Source organism: Stegostoma tigrinum, chromosome 9 (assembly GCF_030684315.1).
Source record: "Stegostoma tigrinum isolate sSteTig4 chromosome 9, sSteTig4.hap1, whole genome shotgun sequence".
In the NCBI taxonomy this organism is placed as follows: domain Eukaryota; kingdom Metazoa; phylum Chordata; class Chondrichthyes; order Orectolobiformes; family Stegostomatidae; genus Stegostoma; species Stegostoma tigrinum.
In genome coordinates, this window is record NC_081362.1 from 51,979,680 (window position 1) to 52,006,051 (window position 26,372).

Below are 26,372 nucleotides of genomic sequence, written 5' to 3' on the forward strand. Positions count from 1 at the left end.
TATTGGCCATTTTTTTTATCACATCCTGGTCATTACTTAATAATCAGGTCCAGAAGAGTCGTCTTATCCTTGGCTCTTTTTTTGGTTGTCCTATGTAACAAGCAAATATAACAAAATGTGGAGCTGCATGAACACAGCAGGCCAAGCAGCATCTTAGGAGCGCAAAAGCTGGCGTTTCGGGCCTAGATCCTTCATCAGAGAGGGGGATGGAGAGAGGGTTCTGAAATAAATAGGGAGAGGGGGGAGGCGGACCGAAGATGGACAGAGGAGAAGGTAGGTGGAGAGGAGAGTATAGGTGGAGAGGTAGGGAGGGGATAGGTCAGTCCGGGAAGGACGGACATGTCAAGGAGGCAAGATGAGTTTTCCAATAATGCATTCTAGTTTATACTTTCAATCTGATGACACAATAACTAATCTCACCCTGGTAAATGGCTTTTCCCATCTACTGAATTTGACACTGTACATTGAAGTGCTTGGTCCAATCCCAATGCCTTGTTTTCATTTTGCAGCATATATCAATTCTCAGTTTGTTTCCACTTACATTTCCTAGCCAGGAGGGGCTGGGGACACAAGAATCATGGCAGTGGGGAATCTGCACAGAGGAGTGGGCAGACTGACAGATGGCATCCAGGGTGCAAGTGCAACAGACAGAGATGTGCTTGGAGATAGTGACAGCTCAAACTCGCTCAACAGTCAGGACAGACACAGGCTCCTGCCAATATTTTGGCCTAAAGGAAGTCTCATATGAATATGATATCCACTTTTATTCTCAGTATGATTAATAAAGTTTTCAGATTATCAGTACTCATATCAGACAGGTTCATCTTCATTATAAATAAACATTTTTTCAAAGTTTCTTTCTCAAGGATTTTTTATACTGAAAATTAGTCTACATTTTTGTGTAGTTTCAAATAAAGGTCATTGCTGAACCAGACCTCTCTGCTATCTGTTATATAATTGTCCACAATTGCAAAATAATCCTCCAATTTCCCATTTCCTTCTGTGACTCCAACAGCGTAATTTTCACTTCTAGCAAAGTGATTATTGATCGTCAGTCCGTTCAATGTCCTCTTTGATTTTTCTTTCTACAGAATTATTGAGATGGTGGGAAGAGTGGGGTGAGGCAAGTGAAGTATTGGGATGTATAAAGGACAAATTGCTCACAGTTATCAATGTACAAGCTGTACCAATTTAAAAATAACTCTGCATCTAGTGTTCACATATTAAACGTAGCTATATACATTCATTAGGCTGATGTCTTTCTTTATTGAGAGTTGTATGGAATTTACCACACAGAGTATGGCTATTCATCCCATTTGGTTTGTGTTCTTAACAAGCTTCCTCCCATTCTCCTTTAGGTTTAGATTTATATTTTATTGTTACATGGACTCAAGTATTGGTACAGGAGTACGGTGAAAAGTATACAATGTCACCACACATGGAGTTATTTTAGGTGTAAAGTTCCTAGGTACAAAATATTAGTCGCAGAAATAAAAAAAAAGTTGAAATGTTTATCCAACTCTACCAGTATGGCCTTCTTATCTTTCATCTTCACATACTTGTATAACCTCTCTTCAGTGAAATATGCTGCCTACCCAATCTCACTCTATGGTAGGAACATTTGAAGTAAAGTCTTTCTCACTAAAACAGCTTCTCTTCAATTCCCTATTTAATTTGTTATTGGCTATCCTACCCTTGCGTCCACTAGTTTTGGATCTGTTCATAAATGGAATCATTTTCTTCATGACTACCTCAGCAAACAATAAAGACATTGATTCAATCATTTCTCAGTCCTCTTGCTTTCTTAGGGAGAAGTCCTATCTTTCCTGACTTTACTTATTTTCTCATGATTTGCCATGCTGCCACATATCGTGACTTACATATCACACATTTGCTTGAATACTTACTCGCTGTATGAATCTAAATGCATGTACATTTATCTACCAGTTTTCATTACCTCCAGCTTTTGTTCTTGTTCCATTCTATACCACACTTTCTTACCTCCTTTTCTCTTCTCTTTTTGTCTCCTTTTCCGACATTATTTTCTCAAATTCTTCTTCTTTTACCTTATTTACTATTTGTTTGGAAGGACACCAAAACTGATTTCATTTGTACAGATTATCCTTACGCTGTGAAAGGAGCAACATAACTATTACAAATCCATGCAGAAGTGTCTTGTCATTGTATGGCGCACTCAACCAACTTAGATAAAGAAACTCATGAAACAAATGCAACAAATGAAATAGCATATGGTTATGATAAAAAAATTACTGGTGTCTGAATCTTTACTGAAACCTTAAAAAGCAATTGGCTTCCAGATTGTCCTTGTCTTCTGTAAGTGGTAAATGTTGCTTACTGGCAGTGAAAGGTTTTTGATTGGAAGGACACCACCTGTGTTCTTCATTGTTGGATTCCAGGTTGATATATTGACACATACGTAACATACATTAAAAAGATGAGTTCAGACAGGCTATTTTTGCAATCAGTTCATTTCTTTTTCCATTACATCTAATGTAACATAACTTACACTGAAATGGTACTTTCACGAATTTTTTCTGTTTCACTTTTGGACATTTTACTCAGGTACCTCTCACGTGCACCATGCTTGAGAAAGATCCAGTAACAAATTCCTATTCCTTAACAATATGTCTTCATATGGCAAAAATCTGGTAATGTAGGGTGTCTAGCTATTAAAATAAAGTCCTTATCAATATGCTGACTGTAGTACCAGCCATTTCACAACCTATTGAAAAGCTATGGAGTTAATGCTCTATTTGTGACTAAACCTTTATAGAACATAAACTTTCAATGTAGATAAGCAGGAGAAAAATCAATGCAGCAGATTACAGTTCAGCTGGTTACAGAAAATATCTATTGCACCTTAGCACTTCCGACAGTATAATATAGAAATGCCAGTTTAGGTTGGGTGTTCAAGCCTTTTAAGTGGGGTTGATCTCCTTGCCCTAGTTCATTTGATTCTCAGGCTGAGGAGTTGTCGAAGGTTTCCCTTCTGCTTCACATTTTTCCTTCCTCCCGTAAATCAGCAGGGTTTGAGACTGGCCTTTTTACAAAGAAGACTTTTCAAGTGTTACCACTATCCTAACATTTCCTTAAACACCTGGTAGTGTGGGGACGTTGTGGTAAGGGGATCTGGACAGGCATAGTTCTTTGGGTAATCATAAAACAGGTATGTCGAGAAGAGAATATCAGAGATTAGCTGAAATATTTGTATCCTAATTTGTGACATTTCACATGCTGAGCTGGATTAGATATGTGTATTTTTATTATTACATACTTCTCATTATAGTTTGCAGCTTCTCATGGAATGAATGAAATCACATTTAAAAAAAGGCACAGAGGTATATTTATGAAACTTTAAAATTTAATTATACACAATATAATTGTGATAGAAGTTCTGAATATAACTCAATGGAAATTCAAAAATGCAGAGGATGAGTGGGAAGCCCCATTTCATGGCTAGTGTGGGGTCACAGTGAACTCAATGCTTAGGTTGCATTTCATCAGGATACGGCATGATCCTGGATCAGTGGAATCACCTAGACCTATTTAAAGTCTTGTTGTAGTGTTCTATGACTAAAGTTAACAGGATGGTTGCCTTTTAGCTGACACAAGATGGTCGAAAGAGATAGACAGCTATATACAGCAGATGTTCACAGCCACGCTTGTGGTCTGCATATAGATTTAGTGGAGAAGATAATGAAAGGTACCATGGGGGTCATAAAAAAGGACTTGTTGAGAAGAAACAATTGGGAACTGATTCAAGTTTTTGTAAATGCAGAGTTTGAACATATAAACATTTTAATAAGGGACATTTCTGTAATGTCTAATTTAGCCATAATCCAAAGTTTGTTATTTAATGAGAAGTAGAAGGAAAAGTCTTATCTACTGCATTCTGAACCTTTTAGGTAATTCTAAGTTCGAAATGCAAGCAACAAATACATGTGAAATGGTCATTTGACTTTTTTTGAGCAGCCAACTGTAGACAGTAAAAAGAGGCCACTCAATAGCAGGGAAGATGGAGCAACACATGATGTAAACAGACAATCTCGAAGAGAGCAAAAGAGGATCTAAAACATGGAGAGATAAATCATTGCGGCTTAAGTACAGAGATAATGGGAACTGCAGATGCTGGAGAATTCCAAGATAATAAAATGTGAGGCTGGATGAACACAGCAGGCCAAGCAGCATCTCAGGAGCACAAAAGCTGACATTTCGGGCCTAGACCCTTCATCAGAGGGTCTAGGCCCGAAACGTCAGCTTTTGTGCTCCTGAGATGCTGCTTGGCCTGCTGTGTTCATCCAGCCTCACATTTTATTATCGCGGCTTAAGTACCGATTCTTACATGCAAAGGTCAAGAAAAGAGTGACAGAGACAGGTTATAAAATATGAAGTGAAGATATGGTTATATTCCCTAATTGTTTGTGAAATCTAAATAAATTTCATGTAATAACTTGGTAAATTATGAAGTGATTGAATTTTTTATCCTCATCAATGGAATTCAAATAGGTGCTTTGTATTAAGAAAAGAAAATTAGTAATGGAAAATGTTTACCTGGAAACCATAAAAGATTTGTTTAAGAGCTGAACTCTGGTTTAATACCCACTGACAGTATAATAATTAAAATTGCAAGTCAGAAGGAATGTTGAATCTGAATTCTCAGGCTGAAGTAAGACAGGGGTTGTTTCCAATTTCTCAGTTATGTCACAGAATTGTAGTCACTTTACATTAAAGTTGATTTTAAAGATCTTACAACAACTGGTAGAAATTAATATCATTTCTAATTTTCTGCACTGGAGTCAGTAGAGAGTTTGAAGAGAGTTCATAGTGATAAGCAAGTATTTTGCTTATTGATAAATAATGCACTGCATTTAGCAAATGTCTAGGAAGGAGTGTAACTATCAGAAGCAATGTAAAATCCCAAAGACAGATGATGGATGAATTTCGTCAACATCATGAGATTCAGGGAGAACATAGGGCTGTCCATAGAGTTGCCTATCATTGATTGTGTGTTTACTGGATTGGATGTATAGATTAGGGGGATGTGGCTTACAATGACATGATTGTTGCAAGTAATTATTGTAACCATGAAAAGTATAAATATGTTGTATTCAGGTAGGGGAAGATAGAGCATCATAGACTTCTCCTCCAAGGGGAGCCATGATTAAGAGGGAAACTGGGCCTCACATAAAAGCGAGATTTGGAGCAGACTCTGGCCATTCCCACACACGTGGTAACAAAGCTCTGCGCAAAGATAATTTGTACTGTGGAGCACAGAACTCAAGACTCCTCTTTAACATTTCTCCCTGCCACAGTGACAAGATATTTCAAAGCGAGATCTAATTCCTATCCGTTAATGTGGAGTAAATTAATTCTGGAGTAGTGATCTGTAGGGCTGTTCTCAGGGTTTGAAATGATTCTCAAGAGGTCCTCAAGATGTGAGGTTCCCCAGCATTAGCCAAACCATCCCCCAAACCGAAATCAAGCAGAACAAAATGAGGAATGTGCAATGCAATCTCTAGTTTAGAGACTTGCATTTGAAAATTTGCAGACGATGCAAAACTTGGCAAAGTTGTAACTAATGATATGGACAGTTATAAACTTTATCCTGAATCATGGCAGTTAAGAATATAATCCCAGAAAAGTGTGAAGTGATTCATATAGAAGAGTTAATATGGAAAGAATAGCACTATAAAGGACTTGTTTGTCAAAAATATGAACAAACAGTACGACCTTGATGTTTACAAATCCTTAAAAGAGAGCTGGGCCAGTTATTAAAAAAAAGACAGCTTATTTAGTCAGCAGTTCAAAAGTCATCAACTTAAAACCATTTGCAAATGATGCAAACAATATCCATTTTAGTCTGGGATACTTAGCCTAAAAAAGTGGTGGATGCTGATTTTATGAATAATTTTTACAATCGAATTACTCAGGTATTTGAGAATGAATTACTTATAGGGTAACAGAGAATAAAAAATGGGAATGTGGAACTGAACATCCCTGCTCATTCAAAGGGTCAGCACAATGGGTCAAATAGCCTCCTCCTGCACTTTAAGTTCCTGTGGTTCTAATGAAAATCCCCATTGTACAGCTTCCTAAGGTGAGATGTGACAGAAAAGGTGGAAAACAAGAGGGCAAGGAACTGAAAAGTGTCCAAACAATCCACATAGAACAATGGCACAAACATAATGATCGTTTTACCTGCAGTAACTAACTTACGTTAGGTACTGCTTCAGTGACTCTGAAAGACTAGTCTCACTAGATTGCATTGGGTCCTGGAGCTAGCATTACAGCCCTAATTATGTTGTAAGACTGATTCACAAATTGATGGTCTGGTGGGTGCTTTAAAAATCCATGAGGCTGAGATATCACTGGCACGAAGAGTGCAATAAGTATTTTGCACCAATTTTGGCTTCTGGCAGACCCTACACTCACTAGATGGACAGGATGGAGGATTGTCCCTTTAAGTCTGATGTCTAATTTGTTGTACTCATTTTGTTGCCTGAATCAAGGAGAAGGAAAGGACTGAAGCAATGAAATAAGCAACAACGGACAGATCAATAAGAATAGGACTATCTGTTCCTTTTAATGTATGTAGTTTTCAATACAGCCCTAGGAAAGTAATTTAATTCTACAAGTTTCCGACAGGGAGAGGCAAAGTGGCAGTGAGTTATCTTATATTCAGTTGCATCTGATAAAACATTCCTGCTTTTTCTGCATATTTAAACTTGTAAAGTACCAGTATGAGAGATCTCGAGAACAAATTTAATCATTCCTAGCTCAGAAGAATAATAAAAGTCCAGTTAAGGATTAAAGAAACTCCAGTCACTACAGAATAATGACCAAATTGAGGCTGCTAGACACAGATTATACAATACCTCTTAGATTCTGACTTTAATTTACCAGTGGGTGGTGGAAAGCTGTAATTGTAACTTGAGAGGTAACAAGGCCTTCTCAGTAAGGGACCTCTCATCAACCTGAAGCTACTGCTGAATAACTAATCAGCTGCCTTTCTCACAGAGTGACAAGAGTGCCCCAGTGAGCTGTGCTTTGATCACAAGCAGCCACTACAGCCCAAAAATCTAGTTAGAGACAATCAAACACTTGTCAGGAACTGCCGTCATTCATACGACGTGCAAAGACTGGTCGACAGTCATTGGGCAGTCTGTTCCAGCTGAGTGCCAGACAAAGAATGATTCTGAGGGCCAATTATATGCTAGATCTTTGCCAATAAGGGTTTTCTTAAACATCTAAGCCAGTTTTAATTGTATATGCTGCTTGGCCTGCTGTGTTCATCCAGCTCCACACTTTGTTATCTAAACCAGTTTTAAAATCTGAGTGCTCGTCCAAAAAACAGGCATTTACCATTTTAGATAAATGTAAATTCAGGTGTTAGTGCATGATTTAATGGAAGATCAGGTGAGCATAGAAAACAAAGATTACCTTTATAATCGAAGAGATACAAAAAGAAACATTCAACTCTGGATCAAACAAATTTCTGGATAATAAGTGTGAGGTGTGTTAAGTTTTGTTATGGAGATTATGAGATGGATTTTCATCTTGATCACTTGGTGCAGAAGATAAATAAAACAGGGTTCTGTTGCCAGTGTGCAAACCTCCCAGATTTTCTTTCTGCTCTTTGCCATTGCAATGTGAAGACGAAAGTAGTAAAGATGAAAATAAACCACTATTTTTCTTTTGTGCCAGAGTGAATTATCATTCATAAAAACAAATGTTAAACAGTACTCTTCTAAAGTGCACAGGGTCGAAATGATTTTGCACATAACTACAGGAAAAAATGATTGTAGCATGAGAAGACTACATTTTTAAAAATCTATTTAAAGGTCTGATAAAACAATTAAATACAGAACATATAAAATATTTAACACCAACTTGCAATACAGATCTTAGTTAGTATCAGGGCAGTTCTAATTTGGCACTAAATATTCTGTTACATTACAATGACTTAGTTGCTTTAAGGTTTTTGCACCTAAAAAAAACTTTGTTGAGTTTCAACATTATGTTATATATATACCCGGGTCAATGATGTTTCATCTTATAGTTGAAGTGTTTATTGATTTAGACACAATTACAAATGGATCAAGGTCAAAATAAAATGATGACAAAATAAACAAGGAGAGGCTGAAATATTTATTGTGAGTAAACAGAAGCTCATCAATTTATAAAGAGAAAAGTCGAGTAGAAAGATAAAACACTGAGGAGCTCGAACAGTTCATCCACTTCACCAACACCTTCCACCTCAACCTTAAGTTCACCTGGGCTGTCTCTAATACCTCTCTCCTTCCTGGACCTCTCTGTCTCCATCTCCGACAACCACCGGGAAACCGATGTCAATTTCAAGCTCACTGACTCCCACAGCTACCTAGAATACACCTCCTCCCACCCACCTTCCTGCAAAAATGCCATCCCCTATTCCCAATTCCTTTATCTCCGCCACATCTGCTCCCAGGATGAGGCATTCCACTTCCGTATACCTCAGATGTCCTCGTTTTTCAAGGACAGCAAATACCCCCCACTCAGTGGTTGAAAATGCCCACGACCGTGTCTCCCACATTTCCTGCAACTCATCCCTCACACGGCCTCCCCACAATAATAATCTAAACAGAATCCCCCTCATCCTCACGTACCACCCCACCAACCTCTGGATTCAACGCATCATCCTTCGACACTTCTGCTATCTGCAATCTGATCCCACCACCGAAGGCATTTTTCCCTCCCCACCCTTATCTGCTTTCCGGAGGGACCACTCTCTCCCTGACTCCCTTGTCTGCTCCAAACTCCCCTCCAGGCCCACCTCACCCGTCACTTTTCCCTGCGACCGCAGGAAGTGCTACACCTACTTCTACACCTCCTCCCCCACCCACATCCCAGGCCCCAAGAAGACTTTCCACATCAAGCAGATGTTCACCTGCACATCTGCTAGTGTTGTATGCTGCATCTGATGTTCCCGTTGTGGCCTCCTCTACATTGGGGAAACCAAGCGGAGGCTTGGGGACCGCTTTGCAGAACACCTACCTCAGTTCACACTAAACAACTGCACCTCCCAGTTGTGAACCATTTCAACTCCTGCTCCCATTCCTAGGACGACATGTCCATCCTGGGCCTCCTGCAGTGCCACAACGATGCTGCCCGAAGGTTGCAGGAACAGCAACTCATATTCCGCTTGGGAACCCTGCAGCCCAATGGTATCAATGTGGGTTTCACAAGCTTCAAAATCTCCCCTCCCCCTACCGCATCCCAAAACCAGGCCAGCTCGTCCTCACCTCCCTAACCTGTCCTTCCTCCCACCTATCGCCTCCTCTCATCTCAACCCTACCCTCATCTCCTATCTACTAACCTCATCCCGCCCCCATGACCTGTCCGTCCTCCCTGGACTGACCTATCTCCTCCCTACCTCCCCACTTACATTCACCGTTACTGGCTCCATTCCAGCCTCTTTGACCTGTCTGTCTCCTCTCCACCTATCTTCTCCTCTATCCATCTTCTATCTGCCTCCCCCTCTCTCCCTATTTATTTCAGAATCCCCTTCCCATCCCCCATTTTTGTAGAACGGTCTAGGCCCGAAGCATCAGCCTTGCTGCTCCTCTGATGCTGTTTGACCCGCTGTGTTCATTCAGCTCTACACCTTGTTATCACAGATCCTTAATGCTCTTTTGTAACTTTAGGATTTGTGCGTTCATTCAAATAAATATAATCTTTTAAGATAAATTTCGCTCGAAGTGAAATGCAATATATTTAATAGTAAATTTATCCAAAAATGGTGGATAAATGGCACATAATACTGAGAATCAAATCCAAAGAAGAAAAGGTATACTACTCCTTTGCCACTGGTTGTTACGTCCAATTTATAGAATCCTCACACTGTAGAAGCAGGTCCATGCAATGCTAACTCCACAGCAGGGGACAGGCCAAGCTGCAAGGAGCAGCAAGCATCGACAGTGAGTAAAATATAAGCTTTGCTCAGAGGACTTTACAAGCATTCGGAAGGAACCAACATTCAGTAAATTCCCCAGTGATGAGCACACAACGGAACAGTGTGCAGTTGACTCATATTTAGGAACACCATCGGTGGGAACTCAGTGTTTTGAAGATTTGTGCCTGCCAACAAAGACAGCATGTAAGAACTGCAGCTGCACCACAGAAAATTCAACACAAGCCACAGCACCTAGCAGGTGTTCCAGCATTACAGGACATGGAGCAGTAAGATAAATTCTTCCTTGGGACTGAGCACATGTGGCGGGGACTCTGCAGGATTTTGAGTTCTTTGAATGCACAGATTCATAAGGCACATTCTAACATGTAGACATCATGGTTAATGGCATGAAAAGTATTTGTCATTCAGATACAGGGGCATGTTTATTTATTCTTTCAGATGCTGTGCCATGGGTAAGGCCAAGAAGATATCATATGTGTTCCACTTGAATTTGGGGTAAAGGAAGTATCACAATTGGAGTCAATGGGCAGATATCGGTTACAGATCACAGCAGTGGAAGACAGATTGCAAAAATATCATATGTTATGCTTAATCTTTAGTTTTCTCCAATTAGTGGGATACGAGTGTAACTTTCCATCTTCTTAATTTAGCAGATCTTGTGACACTCTAAGGAAAGTGCACTGATTTTCCAGCCTCGTTACTCCTGGGATCATCACAAATATTTATGCTTTAATCAAAAAATGCAAAGTCCAGGACATTAGTTGAACCACTTCTTGAACAATACATTCAATTCTGATCTCCCTACTTTAGGTTAAAGATTGTGAAACTTTAAAGAGTGCAACAAAAAATCTTACAAGGATGTTGCTGGGTTTGGAAGTTTTGAGTTATACGGAGAGGCTGAATTGTCTGGGGCTATTTTCCCCAAAGTGTTGGAAGTTGAGGGGTGACATTATAGAGATTTACAAAATCACAAGGAGCATGGATAGAGTGAATAGCCAATGTCTTTTTCCCAGGGTAAGAGAGTCTAAAACTAAAGGGCGTAGGTTTAAGTTGAGAGGGCAAAGATATGAAAAGGAACTAAGGGTCAACTTTTTCATGCAGATTGTGATGAGTATATGGAATGAGCTTGCAGAGGAAATGGTTGAGGTAGTAGATTACCACATTTAAAAGGCATGTGGATGGGTGTATGAATAGGAAGGGTTTTGAGGCATAGTAGCCAAATGCTGGCAAATGGGTTGAAATGAATTTAGGATATCTGGTCAGTATGGATGAGTTGGACCGTTTCTGTGATCAGAGATAACAGGAACTGCAGATGCTGCAGAATCCAAGATAACAAAGTGTGGGGCTGAATGAACACAAAAGGCCGAACAGCATCTTAGGAGCATAAAAACTGATGTTTCGGGCGCCCAAAATGTCAGCTTTTATGCTCCCAAGATGCTGCTTGGCCTGCTGTGTTCATCCAGCCCCACACTTTTTTAGCTTGGACCGTTTCTGTGCTGTACAACTGTATGACTCTAATACATTTGATGACCCTTTTCAGCACTTTGCTGATAATTGAAAATAGACTGGGAGGATGGTAATTGGTTGGATTTGTCCTGGCTTTTGTTTTCGGGTCAGATCTGGGTAATTTTAAATATTGCTCAACAGATGTCAGTTTATGCTTGGCTACAGGCACAAGTAACTCAAGATCATATCCAATCAACCAAGTGCTGTCCATTTAAATCAGGAGTTTTTTTTTCTCTCAGAGGATTGTGAGTCTTTGAACCCTGTTCTGGAAACATAGTGGAAGCTGAGTTCTTGAACATTTCTCAGGTGGATATAGATAGATTCTTGATAAGCGAGGGCATCAAAAGATCATCAGAGGTAGGGAGATGGTACTTTTGAAGTTACAATCTAATCAGTCATGATCTTATTGAAATTTACAGCAGACTTGACAAAGCAAATAGGGTCGAGGCCCGAAACGTCAGCTTTTGTGCTCCTGAGATGCTGCTTGGCCTGCTGTGTTCATCCAGCTTCACACTTTGTTATCTAGCCTACTCCTGCTTCCTGTTTGTATATATTTTTATGTCCTATTGCTATAGAATGAGGAGATAAAACAACAAATGAAAGGACAGTTTTCTCACATGTTTTGCAGGGAATCAAAAGGGATTGACAGTATAGCGCAATATAGTGGCAGTATTGACTACATAGCTTGACAATATATGTGCTGAAGGGCAGCATATAGAGAAACTAATGGATTTAGTGAACAAATTTGACGCACGTTTTCCACCTTAAAGGTATGTTTCATGGTAAATATGTGATTAATACTAGGATCCAAGCTCAAAGAGAATCTACTGATCAATATGTAATGCATTTAATGGAGATAACGCAAGCTGTGAGAATATCGTTTCATTCAAGGTAGCACCATCTTGAGGATAGTAAATGATCAAATGCAAACTAGGTTATGAAAAGAATGTGAATTTACAAAAAGCAATCCAAATTTGTTGGTGGTAGCAATCAAAAGCTATGCATATGATGTGGAAATAACATAGGAATGAGTGGAGTAGAAATTTCGCTTTTATGTAGCACAATACTCTTAGTTCAAACTGACTACTGAAAACGTATAGATAGCAATCACAGTGGTACCTTCTATGAGAAAATAATACTTCTTATGTGGAATGTCATGTGATAAAAATGAGACGATGACTAAATTTAGTGTTGGTGTTTAGGACCAAGTGGAAGCGGAAGAGCAAGCTGACTATTGCAATCGGCAAACTCAAGGTGACATCTTGTCGGCAGTGGTGAATGAATTTTTATGAAAGGCTACCAGCCCCCAGTTAGTGGCTCAGTAAGCTCAATAGTGCAAATGAGACCAATGGCCACAACTGACATTGGTCCTGGAAGAAAAGCACACAACAATACGTCACAACCAAGGTAGGTTCCCAGGCATACCTTGCTACCAGGTATCAGTGGGGTTTAATGAGGGCATGTGTACATTTATTAAAGAGTTGTCCATAGTTGCCAGTTCACCTGTTCATGTGTCAAAAAGCACCCAAATAGGGAGATCTACTGGGTGGCGTAATAGGAGACCCCATGGTACCCCTGGTTGCCTCCTATAGTATAGGGCTCCTAGCAGCTGGTAAAATGGCATAAGCAGGAAGACGGTGTCTGCCTACTTCCCTGGCATGAGCAAGATGCCATGGCTGTGGAAAGATGGGGGACTTGCCACCCAAAACCTTCCTGCACTATCTTGCCAACCTTTCCATCTCCTTGCCTGTCTCCAACGAACTGGTAAAATCCAGTCACAATATTTTTAAAATCATTGTCATCAATGCAACAGCAGACACATATTTTAAAAAAAAGCAAAATGCCAGTTGATATACAACTTGTTTGTAACAATTAACATGCCAACCTGACACCGAATCCTTGCTCACCTCATAGCAATTTTAAGGCAGTCCACACTGTAAACACAATCCAATAGAAGCAAATCTCCATATCTTCCATTAGCATGAAAATTTCACGCATTCCCTTAGAAATAAGTACAGATTGGCAAATTGCCTGTGACTAGCATAAATCCTTAAATTCTGGTAGAAATGTATACCTGAGGGATAGGACAAAGTGTTGGATAGCCTAACCAGAAAGCAGTTCAGGTTACTACTAACAACCATCATTTTAATTGATGCTCACCTAAAATATCTCTTGAAACATTCATTCTTAAACACTTCATCCCAACCACTGGCCATATGCCAAGCCTGGATTTGCAGACTTGAGGAGTGCACCTACCTGTCTCACCTGCAGAAATCCCCTGACCCCACCCCTCAACCCCTCATCTGTTCATGGTACTAGCACATTTGAAATGGAGGTGAAGGAAAAAATGTTCTTTTACTTGTTTTTATTTGGAAATTTGTTGGCAATACAAACAGCATGCCAACACCTACATGACCATTATTATAATTTCTGAAATCATCATTAATGTCATAGATCATTGGCTGCACACATCAACAAGGGACTATAAGACGGTAATTTCCTGGCACCTTTTAAAACTGCTTTGCATGGCATTAAGCTAGCCTATATCTCTATAGGTGCAATGTGGCTGCAGTCGGGGCCCAATAGTATGTTGGAAGTAATTCTGATCTGGGAGGTGAGAAAAATGACATAATCTTGGAGACAGTAGGCTCCAAACCTTTCCAGTGCTGCCCAGGTGGGAAGCATCCTCCAAGAAGACAAGAGACCCTGCAGACCAAAGGCAATGGGAGCAGATAGGCTTCATGCTTAATGCCCCAAGGATCTGAGTTCAGTGTCACATGAAATTCAATTATCTCACATCAGTGGTCAAGGTCTTTGAAAGTATCTTCAAGCATTTTATCTCAACTACTGCAGCATCAGGTCCAGACACTGTTCAACTCATCAGACCCTCATCACGAAGCCCTTAAACGTTGCATTTCGGTAAGTCTCACATGCAAATGTATCCAGTAATTCAACAATGACAAGCCCATTACTATTTTAAAAGAATTAGCTATAGGGATTAAATTTTAATAGAAGTAGCTACAAATGTAGTAGATGCACTAGCAATACTCTCCCAGGAATCCTTAGATTTTGGAAAATTCTTACGGGGTTACAAGAGCGCCAATGTAACACCCATATTTAGAAGGGGGGAGAGGCAATAAACAGGTGATGATTGGCAGGTAGCTTAACATCTGTCATTAGAAAATTGTTAGTCAAAGATGTCGTGGAAGAACATTTTGGAAATTAATATATGATCAGTAGAGTCAACATGCCTTCATGAAGGGTAAGTCATGTCTGACAAATTTACTAAAATTCTTCAAGGATGTAAAAAGCATGATAGGTAACAGAGAACCAGTAGGTTTATACATCTGGAATTCCAAAAGGCATTTGATAAAGTACGATATATTACGCTATTTATCAATACCAAAACATATGGTGCTGGGATTAGTATATTGGTACGGAGAGAGAATTGACTAACTCGTTGAGAACAAAGAGTTGGGATAGGTGGGTCATTTTTAAGAACTGTCACTCATGGGATGTCACAGGGATCAGTGTTTGGGCCACAATTATTTACAATACATATTACTCAGATGATAGAAGTGAATGTTTCTTTGCCAAGTTTGAAAATGGCTCAAAAATAAATGCGGAGGCAAGTGGAGACCATGAGTTTACTAAGGGATCTAGACAAGTTAAGTGAATGGACAAAAACTTGGTTGATGAATAATAATGTGGAAAAATATGAAGTCATAAACTTTGGCAGGAATAATAGAAGAGCTAAACGTCACTTAAATAGAAAAAAAAAGTCAGAAAACTGAGCACAGAGGTATTTTGGAGTCCTCATGCATAAATGCAAAAAAGCTAATGTCCAAGTCTAGCAGGTGACAGTGAAATCAGTGGAATGTTGGCCTTTATTTCAAAGGGAATGAAATACAAAAATGGCAGCATGGTAAAACTATACAAGGCACTTGTTACACCACACCCAAAATACTGTGAACAGATTTTGTCCCTTTATTCATGAAATATATACTAGCATTTCAGAGAGGGTGTACTAAGCTGATCCTTATTATGAAAAGATTTTAATAAGAGTAGAAAATGCCTCATTCAATTTATCTAGGGCAGTGATGGACAGACTTTTAATTAATTGGTGAGTTATGTGTCATAGGCAAAAGAGAGGAAAGTGGATTTGAGGATTATCAGATTAGCTGTGATTTCATTGAATGGAGAGCAGACTTGATGGGCCGTATGGCCTACAGCTTCTGCTACATTTTATGGTCTTCCCACATTCTGTCTCAAGATAGAAATTGACAGCAGTTTATGGCATGATCCTTCAAATGTATATGTGCATCGCAACATGTTTCAGTGGCATGTTTGATCATTAATGTGAAACTTCTTTGTTGTGTTCTGCTTAATGATCAACATCCCTTTAAGAGACATGTTAATGATTTCCTCTCTATGAGATAGCATGTGAGCCAGGTTACGTGAAGTCACTTGAAGCATGAAATGATAATGAAAATATGCTGTTCTGTGTAACGTAATAGATTTTTTTTAGCCTAGAAATGAATGTACATTTAACATAATATTTGTAAAAATTGGTTATCTGTAACAGATATCTTTTGGATTCTTCGAAGCCATGATATCCATGCTTAGTTTCTTATGTTATGAAGGGTGACAGAACCATCGTTGTGTCAGGGAAATATCCCATTGGTGCCAAAATCCACATCACCATGCAAAGACAATTATATTTAACTTAGTATATTAATCTGACTGAGGGAACCGTGTTTAACTATGTCAATTGAACATTCCACTACTTCACTATGGGACACCTGCATGCCTTAGCATCTGCTGTTGTAAAACAGAAAGATTGCATGGGCACAATAGAGGTTTGGTATTGTGTGATGCGTATTGAATTTTTCCAGACTTTCTTCTGCCAATTTGTCTATCTTGCTGATATCAATTGATAATATTGTTCTGTATTTCCACGAAAGAGAGAGAGACTTCACCAGAGAAAAATCGAAAACAAGCAATGTGTTGCTGAAACAAAATTCCTTCTGAAATCTGAGTAAATAGTACTCAAAATTAAATAAAGAGGTGAGAAGTGACAGATGCATTAAAGAAATGGGTGTGGAAATAAATCACACAATAAATAATTTGCTATTTCAATCGGTCATGAGTTCAAATGGGAAATGAGTTCAAAGTGAGAGGAGAAAAGTTTATGGGAGATATGTATGGAAAGTTCTTTACACAGAGGGTGGTGGGTGTCTGGAACATGTTGCCAGCGGAGGTGGTAGACGCAGACGTGATAGAGTCTTTTAATATGTAACTGGACAGGTATGTGGATGGGCGGGGAGCAAAGGGATACAGACCCCTAGAAAATAGATGACAGGTTTAGACAGAGGATCTCGATTGGCGCAGGCTTGGAGGGCCGAAGGGCCTGTTCCTGTGCTGTAATTTTCTTTGTTCTTTGTTCTTTGCTATGTAAATATATAACAATATGTCATTTAGAGGTTTTGTTTGGTTACCGGTACAGACCTTCAAGAAAAAAGTTACTGTTATACTTTCCTTCAGAAACTGTCACTTCTGATCTCTTTTGCTCTTTGCTTGTTTCAGAAGCCCTCCATCTCTTGTGATTTTGATAGCTCTAGATCGATGCCTTGAAAGGTTTGTCTCATTGAAATAATCTGTTTTGCACTAGTTCACCTTGAAAATGTTCTTTTATTTTTAGGCCTGTGCCTATTCATTTTTTTTTTCTTGATGATACCTTCAAATTTCACTACAAGAAAATGGGAGTATTTTTTAAAAATGTCTCCACGTTGCATAAATGGGTCTTCTACTGCCCCGTTTATGTTCTTATGAATTCAGACAGGATGATAAGACTGTATCAGAGATAATGGGAACTGCAGATGCTGGAGAATCCATGATAACAAAGTGGGGAGCTGGATGAACTGTCTGTCTTTCTCAGCTGAGAAACCACATGTAACAATTGAACATTAAGCTTGCCACCTGACATAGGATTTGAGTAGCAAATTTAGGTACAGATAGGTGGAGGCAGTGTCTGGCTCTCAGGCAGATAAGTCCGCAAGACAAGGACACAGGTGGGGATCAGAAAAAGGCAGGGTCAGATTACAATCAAGTATGTCTCATTGTGGGGATAAGGAAGATACTCCAATGCCGAAACCAGGAAATGGTGAAGGAATGACAAGATGGTGCTCAGAGGGAGTGTTGGTTGTGTGGGCACAATATCATGATTGGTATGGGTTGGTGGGGTGGGGAAGGGGCTGTCACAAAAATAACTCCTTTGGCAGAACATGGTTGCAGGATCCAGATCGAGGTTGTGGAACAAAGATGGTTGTCGGAGCAGGGAGTGATATAGTGATCAGGCAGGATTGATTGTGGTCAGCGATAGTAAAAGTGGTTGAAGAAGGGTAAGATAGCTTGAGAAGGGGTGGGATTACAATTGAATAACTGAATTGGAGAGAGGACAGAGGGACATTTCATGGGTGTGATTGCAGTTTGGAAGATGGATTTTTTTTAATAGAGAAGTCAAAAGCTCTTAACCTTGTTGAGGCTGTAGGAAATACTCATGCATCCCCGAGCCCACAAAAAGTGCTATAAAATCCTTTGTACATGGGCCCTCACTGATTGGATTCCTAGCAGTAGCAAACATCAGCACCTAGACTTGACTCTATTGAATTTTGCCTTAGAATCAGAATTGGGGGAAATTAAAATGGATGGCATATAAATGGCAGAAGAATTGAACACATATTTTGGTTCCTTGTTCACAATAAAAGACACAAATGATTTCCCAGAAATGTTATGGAAACAAGGATCAGTGAAAGGGAGGAATTGAAGAAATCAGCAAACAAAAAATGTACTAGAGAAATTTTTGGAGTTAAAGGCTGACAAATCATAAGCTGCATTCTAGAGTACTAAAGAAAGTAGCCATAGAAACATTGGATGTATTGACAGTCGTCTTCCAAAATACTGTAGAAACTGGAACAGTTCCTGTAGCAGGATGGTAAATGTAGCTGCACTATTTAGGACAGAAGACAGAGAAAAAAATAGAAAATTGCAGGTCAATTAGCTGAACATCAGTAATGGAAAAAATGCTAGATTCTGTTCCTAAAGACTAGATAATAGAACACTCTAAAGAAAGTCAGCATGGATTCATGAAATATAAATCATGCTTAACAATGCTTCTGGTGTCTTTTGAGGATATAATGAGTAGATTAGATAAGGAATATTTGGATTTCAAGAGGGTTTTTGATTAGGTCCCACATAAGAGTCTTGTGGGCAAAATTGAAACACATAGGTTTGGGGGTAATAGATCAGAATGAAATGAGAATTTGTTCTTAGACTGAAATCACAGTTGGGAACAAATGGGTCTTTTCTTTCTGGTCGGCAGGCCAAGACTAGTGGGATACCTCAGGGATCATTGCATGAACCCCAGCTATTTATGCTATATAAGAATTAGTTAGATGAGGGAACCAAATGCAAATTTTGTAAGTTTGCTGACAACACATAAATAGTTTGGACTGTGAACAGTGAGGAGGTTGCAAAATAGCTTCAAAGTGATCTAGTCAAGTTCAGTGTGTGGGTAAACACATGGCAGATGCAATATAATGTGGACAAATGTAGAATTATGTGCAGAAATGCAGTGTATTACTTAAATGGCGATATATTTGAAAATATGGATGTGTAAAGGGATTTGGAAATACTTGCACACCAGTCAATGAAAGTAGGCAAGCAGGTAATTTCTGGAACAAATAATTCGGAAGGCGAGGGATGTCTTGGTCTTTTTTGCAAGCGGTTTTGAGTTTGAAATTGAAATGTATTACTGCAGTTATACAGGATCTTGGTGAGATCACACTTGGAGTATTGCAAGCAGTTTTGGCCCCCCTACTTAACAGAGGATATTCAGGCCATACAGAAAGTGTAGAAAACGAAGGCTGACATTAGGAATAGCAGGCTTGCAGTGTGAGGGGTGATTCATTCAACAGAGCCTTTATTTGTTTCAGAAGAATGAGAGGCGAGCTGATTGACAACCATGTAAATTCTAACAGGACTAGGTGAACCAGATACTAGGAGGATGTATTCCTTGATAAGGGAATCTAGAACCAAAGGCCACAATCTCAACATACCACTCTGGACTGAGATGAGAAAAAATTTCTTTACTCAGAAGGTGGTCACCCTGTGTAATTCACTATCAAAGAAGTCTGTAAAAGTTGGGTCACATGGTACATTCAAGTAAGAGATGCATTAGTTTTTGGATATTCAATGAATCAGGGGGTTTGGAGAGAAAGCAGAAACATGGATTTGCGATACTGGAACAACGATAATTATATTGATTGGCTCAAAGGGCCAAGTGTCCTATTCCTGCTCATAGTTTCTATGTGCCTAACAGCGTTAGACTGTTATCAATCATTATCCAATCTTGAGACAGGAAGTGACTTTTTCATCCTATGATTTGTATGTGTATAGTTCTATTTTCAAATAGAATTAGAATCGAACCTGGGCTTCTGGCACTGTGAAGCAGCAGCGCGAGCCACTGAGCCACTATGCCACCCCAAAGAAACAGCATCATTGTTTTACCAATCCTTATTGTATGATTGGGATGTTTGTGACAAATTAAAAAGAGTGACAAAATAGAGATAAGAACTATCAGGTCCAGAAGGTAAATTGGCTCTTTCAGCATTAATAGTGTAGCTCAAATGGAGCAGTGATAATGGGAACTGCAGATGCTGGAGAATCCAAGATAACAAAGTGTGAAGCTGGATGAACACAGCAGGCCAAGCAGCATCTCAGGAGCACAAAAGCTGACGTTTCGGGCGTAGACCCTTCATCAGAGAGGGGGATGGGGTGAGGGTTCTGGAATAAATAGGGAGAGAGGGGGAGGTGGACCGAAGATGGAGAGAAAAGAAGATAGGTGGAGAGGAGAGTATAGGTGGGGAGGTAGGGAGTGGATAGGTCAGTCCAGGGAAGGTGGACAGGTTAAGGAGGCGGGATGAGGTGGTAGGTAGGAAATGGAAGTGCGGCTTGAGGTGGGAAGAAGGGATGGGTGAGAGGAAGAACAGGTTAGGGAAGCAGAGACAGGCTGGGCTGGTTTTGGGATGCAGTGGGGGGGAGGGGATGAGTTGGGCTGGTTGTGTGGTGCAGTGGGGGGAGGAGAAGAACTGGGCTGGTGATGCAGTAGGGGAAGGGGAGATTTTGAAGCTTGTGAAGTCCACATTGATACCATTGGGCTGCAGGGTTCCCAAGCGGAATATGAGTTGCTGTTCCTGCAACCTTCGGGTGGCATCATTGTGGCACTGCAGGAGGCCCATGATGGAATTGTCTGAGGAATGGGAGGGGGAGTTGAAATGGTTCGCGACTGGGAGGTGCAGTTGTTTGTTGCGAACTGAGTGGAGGTGTTCTGCATAGCTGTCCCCAAGCCTCCGCTTGGTTTCCCCAATGTAGAGGAAGCCACACCGGGTGCAATGGATACAATATACCAAATTGGCAGATGTGCAGGTGAACATCTGCTTGATATGGAAGGTCATCTTGGGGCCTGGGATGGGGTTGAGCTAGGAAGTGTGGGGGCAAGTGTAGCACTTCCTGTGGTTGCAGGGGAAGGTGCCAGGTATGGTGGGGTCGGAGGTTCCCTCTCCCCATCCCCCTCTCTGATGAAGGGTCTAGGCCCGAAATGTCAGCTTTTGTGTTCCTGAGATGCTGCTTGGCCTGCTGTGTTCATCCAGTTCCTCACTTTGTTAGCTCACATGGAGCAGTTTGCTTACAATTGCCTTTTATTGGATTATTTCAGAGGCTTCAGAGAGCAGGGGAATTGCCTCACAGAGCCTTCAAAAGCCTGCTACATCTGTAATTTCAGAGTACCAGTACACAAATCCAGTCTCTGCTGCTCCAATGACTATCTTGCCATCGAAATATGTGAGGCCAGGTCCTTTTCTCATGTAATTACCAACAGGTTGCAATATTATGATGCTAATTAGGCTGCTCCCTGCCTTTTACTTGTAACTTGTCCATGGTCAGATCCCTGAACTTGGATTTCTAAATGAGTAGCTGTCGCCTGATCTTAATATTCAACCCCTTCCTACTCATCAGGTTTGAAACTGAAACTTGAAGCTCGCCCAGACAAACTGTTCCATGAGAAAGGGTTCTGTGCTGACTTTTTCCTTTTACTCACTGTTTATAGCTGGAAGTATTAATGCTATGTAAGCTGAAAGAAAAGCAGGTGCAAATTTGCAACTTTGCTTTTTATTATGCTGAACAAGTTTCTTTTTACAAGCTGAAAGCATTAGCATTGTTGCTAATGTGTGATCTCATGTTAAAATGGATTAGCCTTGGAGGAACTTGAGAAACATAAACAGCCTGACATTTTGGATGCTAATGCAGGAACTTGTTAAATGTTAATGTACTTTTAGCATCTGCACAGGGCTTTCACCAGCTAAATATCTGTCCATGCTGCATACTTACTAATGGCTATTGTTGTACGGCAAGAGGTTACAAGGGAAGTAATAATAGAGTTTGATGATTTTATTTTATTTTATTTATTATCACTTCTATTTTGTTGCAAATTACAGGGAAAAGTATATTATAGTGTGACCGTGCTCTGGCACCAATCTAAAACACAGAAAAATAAACCAAGACATAAGATACAAAGGCAGGAAAATACAGAAATAAAAACTGTTCAAAATTACAGTTTTTCTTGTTAGCAACTTCATCATGTGCCATGGGCACAGGTTCCTTTGCTGTGCCGCCATTGCTGGAATGAAAATCACCACTCTTCAGCACCAGCTCACCTCCATTGATGCCCTCGCCACTGTATCCTCGCTGGACCCTGCCAATACAGACACTACCAATGCCACCTGGTAGCGCATCAGCCCAAGTTTGATTCCGCCACTGCTGAGAATCCACGTCAGGCCAAGCTTGTCAATGCCACTGGGTCTTCTACTGAATCCAAACTCCACTGGCTCCATGAATCTGTGCCGGACACAGATGCCAGTGGGAACCCAAGCACACCTCTGCTGCAGTAGCCTTAAGTCAGTGCCAGGACTGCCTTGATGATGCAGAAGCTGCTGGGAACCCAAATTCTCACCGAGACTGCTGCCATGAGTCCATTCTGGGCCAACTTTCCACCGCTGATGCCATCGCAATGACTTAGCTCTTCAATGAGAGGTAAGTAAAATTATAGAGAAAAACTGACAAAAAAAAGAGAGAGAAAAGAGAGAAATAAAGAAAAGAAACTAAAAGAAATGTAAACAGACTGGATAAGCGCCGGGCCCAGATGTCCTCCTCCACCGCCATCTTACCATATTGGAATGATAACACTGCTGCATGACCATTGATCTGAAACTTTGGGCTGAATCTTAACCCAATTAAATGTATGCATTCATATGATGGTCCCACAGAATAAGGATGATGTTTGTAAGGACCTCAGTGTGGAATCTTTTAATGTGGAGAGGCTGTCATGCTTCTGACTGACTAGGGAACACTACCTTTCTTACCTACTACCATAACTGTAGCAGAAGGATTTACAGTCTGGTAATCAATCTGTTCAACCACATGTCGAAACACCTTCTGTGGTCATCATATCCTGAGATGGGATTTGAACCTGGAGCATCTGGTCCATTGAGCTTACCCCTTCATTATAGATCATGGTTGACCATCGCCTCAATGTCGTTTCCCTGAATCATCTTCATCTCCTTTAATGTCTTGAACCTGCTCAAAGATTAAGCTTTACAAGCTTTCTGGAGTAGAGAATTCCAAAAAAATTCCTTCTGACCCCGGGTGAAGACATTTCGTATTGCCTGTGATGAACGCACAATTACCTTTGCTTGTCCTTTTTCCTTTCACATACTGACATATACTTGAAAGTTCTGTCTTTTCTCACTAAATTGCATTCAAACTTCCTTTTTTTTGCCAGTTTCTTGGTCCTCCTTTCCCAAATTGCTTGTATTTCTTTACCATTACTTCAGGCATTCCCACAGGCACTTTATTTGATGGAGAGCAATTTTTTTTGATTAACCATGGTTGCTTCACACTTCCCTTTGATTGTGAAAGACATTGTTACAGAGACTATGAGGAGGCCTGAGTCCTTAAGCCATCATAAGTGAATGTGCCTTCAAGCACTCTTCAGCCTTGACGCTTTCAAACCCTTACACCAGAACCTCTTGGTGTGATCAGAATTCTATTTGTCACGGTTTGTCCCTTCCATATCTCACAGCAGGGTACAATTATGTGGCCACTTTTAATGTGTAAATTTAATGTGTTACTTTTTTTGTAAATCTGAGTTTTGCAAGGCTGAGTAGAGTGGGTTCTTTTTTGATTATATGTTTTTATTGAGATCTGTCTCTTGATTCAACTTTAAAATGTTAACTGTTAATAAACTTAAAAACATAGGTACTAAGCTAGCCTGGAGCAGTGCTTTTGGAGCAGTAAGACTGGACTATTTTCTGGGTCTGTAGATTGTTAAGGTTCAAGGATGGCCTTTCATAGAGTGATGTGCCCTTCCTGTTTGATGTGAGAGATTAGGGAGAGTTTCTATTTTACTGATGATTATGTCTGCAGGGAGCATGTATGCAAATCCTATCAGATTGCGTGGATTGGCTGGAGCAGCAGTTAGTGGCAATGAGGAATTTACAGGAGCTCATGAGTGTGATGTAGTAATATGTGATGTATTCCCGGTGCCATGAGCTGGTGAGGGTAGGAATAGAAGGATAGAGCAGATGAATGCGTGGCTGAGGAGCTGGTACAGGGGAGAAGGATTCATATTTCTGGATCACTGGAATCTTTTCTGGGGTAAAAGTGACCTGTGTAAGAAGGACAGATTGCACTTATATTGGAAGCGGAATAATATACTAGCAGAGAGACTTACTTGGGCAGCTTGGGTGTATTTAAACTAGTAAGGGCATGGGGGTGGGGTACCTAGGGAGATATTGAGGAAAGAGATCAGTCTGAGACTGGTGCATTTGGGAAAGGGAGCGAGTCAAACAGTCAGGGCAGGCAGGAACAAAGCAGAAAACGAGGTAGGATTGATTAATTAAACTACCATTATTTAAATGCAAGAGGCCCAACAGGTAAGGCAAATGAACTCAGAGCATTATTGGGAACATGGGACTGGGATATCATAGCAATTTCAGAGACATGGTTCAGGGATGGACAGGACTGGCAGCTTATTATTCCAGGGTGAGATGCTATAAGAATGCAAAGAGGGGCAAGAGAAGAAGGGGAGTGGTGTTTTTGATTAGGGATAACTTTATGGCTATACTTAGGGAGGACTATCCTGGGAATACATCCAAGTTAGTTATTTGGGTAGAACTGAGAAATAAGAAAGGGATAATGACTTTATTGGGTTTGTACTAGTAAATGGTTAGTTCTCCTTGTATTCCATGTAGATCTCCCAGTAGTCAGCATGAAATTGAGAAACAAATTTGTAAGGAGATCTTAGTTATCTGTAAGAATAATAGAGTGGTTATGCTCGAGGGTTTTAAGTTTCCAAACATAGACTGGGATTGCGACAGCATTAAGGGGTTGGTTGGAGAGGAATTTGTTAGGTGGGTACAAGGAAATTTTCTGATTCAGAATGTGGATGTCCCTACTAGAGAAGTTGCAAAACTTGACCTACTCTTGCTAAATAAGGTAGGGCAAGTGACTGAGACGTCTATGGGGGAGCTCTTTGGGGTCAGTGAGCATATTTCTATTAGTTTTAAATTAGTGATGGAAAAGGATAGACCGGATCTAGGAGTTAAAGTTGTAATTTGAAGGAAGGCCAATTTTGACTTTATTAGGCAATAACTTTCAAATGTTGATTGAGGTGGCTGTTCGCAGGCAAAGGGACAGCTAGACAATAGAAAGCCTTCAAAAATGAGTCACAAGAGTAAGGAGACAGTATGCTCCTGTTAGGATGAAGGGCAAGGCTGGTAGGTGTAGGGAATGCAAGATGAGTGAGAAATTGAGGTTTTGGTTAAGAATAAGAAGGAAAACATATCAGGGATAGATAGAAGTAATCAAGTGAATCTGGGAAGAGTATAAAGACAATGATATACTTAAGAGAGAAATCAGGAGGGCAAAAAGGTATCATGAGATTGCTTTGGCAAAGAGGATTAAAGAGAATCCAAAGGGATTCTGCAAATAAATTAAAGACAAAAGAGAAACCTGGGAGAGAATGGGCCCCTTAAAGATCAGCAAGGCTGCCCATGTGGAGATGGGGGTGGGGGAAGACAAAATTTTGCGTCAGTGTTTAATGTGAAGAAGGATGTGTAAGGTAAAGAACATGAGGAAATAAATAATGTCATCTTGAAAAATGCCCATATAACAGGTGAGATGGTGCTGAACATCTTAAAATGCATAAAGGTGGATAAGTCCCCAGGACCTGATCAGGTTCCCCCTGGAATTCTGTGGGAAGCAAAGGAAATTATTGCTGGGCCCCTTGCTGAGATATTTGTATCATCGATAGCTATTGGTGAGGGGTCGAAAGGCTGGAGGTTGGCTAACGTTGTGCACTTTTAAGAAAGATGGTAAGGAAAAACCAAGGAACTATGTACTGTTGAGCCTGAGATCTGTGGTCAGCAAGTTGTTGGAGGCAATCCTGAGGGACAGGATTTGCATGTATATGGAAAGGCAAGGACTGATTAGGGTTAGCCAACATGGCTGTGTTCTTGGGAAATTATATCTTACTAACATAATTGAGTTTTTTCGAAGAGGTGATAAAGATGTTGAAGAGGATAGAGCAGTGGACATGACCTATATGGACTTCAACAAGTTTCCTCATGGTAGACTAGTTGGCAAGGTTAGATTACATGGGATACAAGGAGAACTAACCATTTGGATACAGAACTGGCTCAAAGGTAGAAGATGCTAAAGGTAGAAGATGGTGCTAAAGGGTTGCTTTTCAAGCTGCAGGCCTGTGACCAATGGTGTG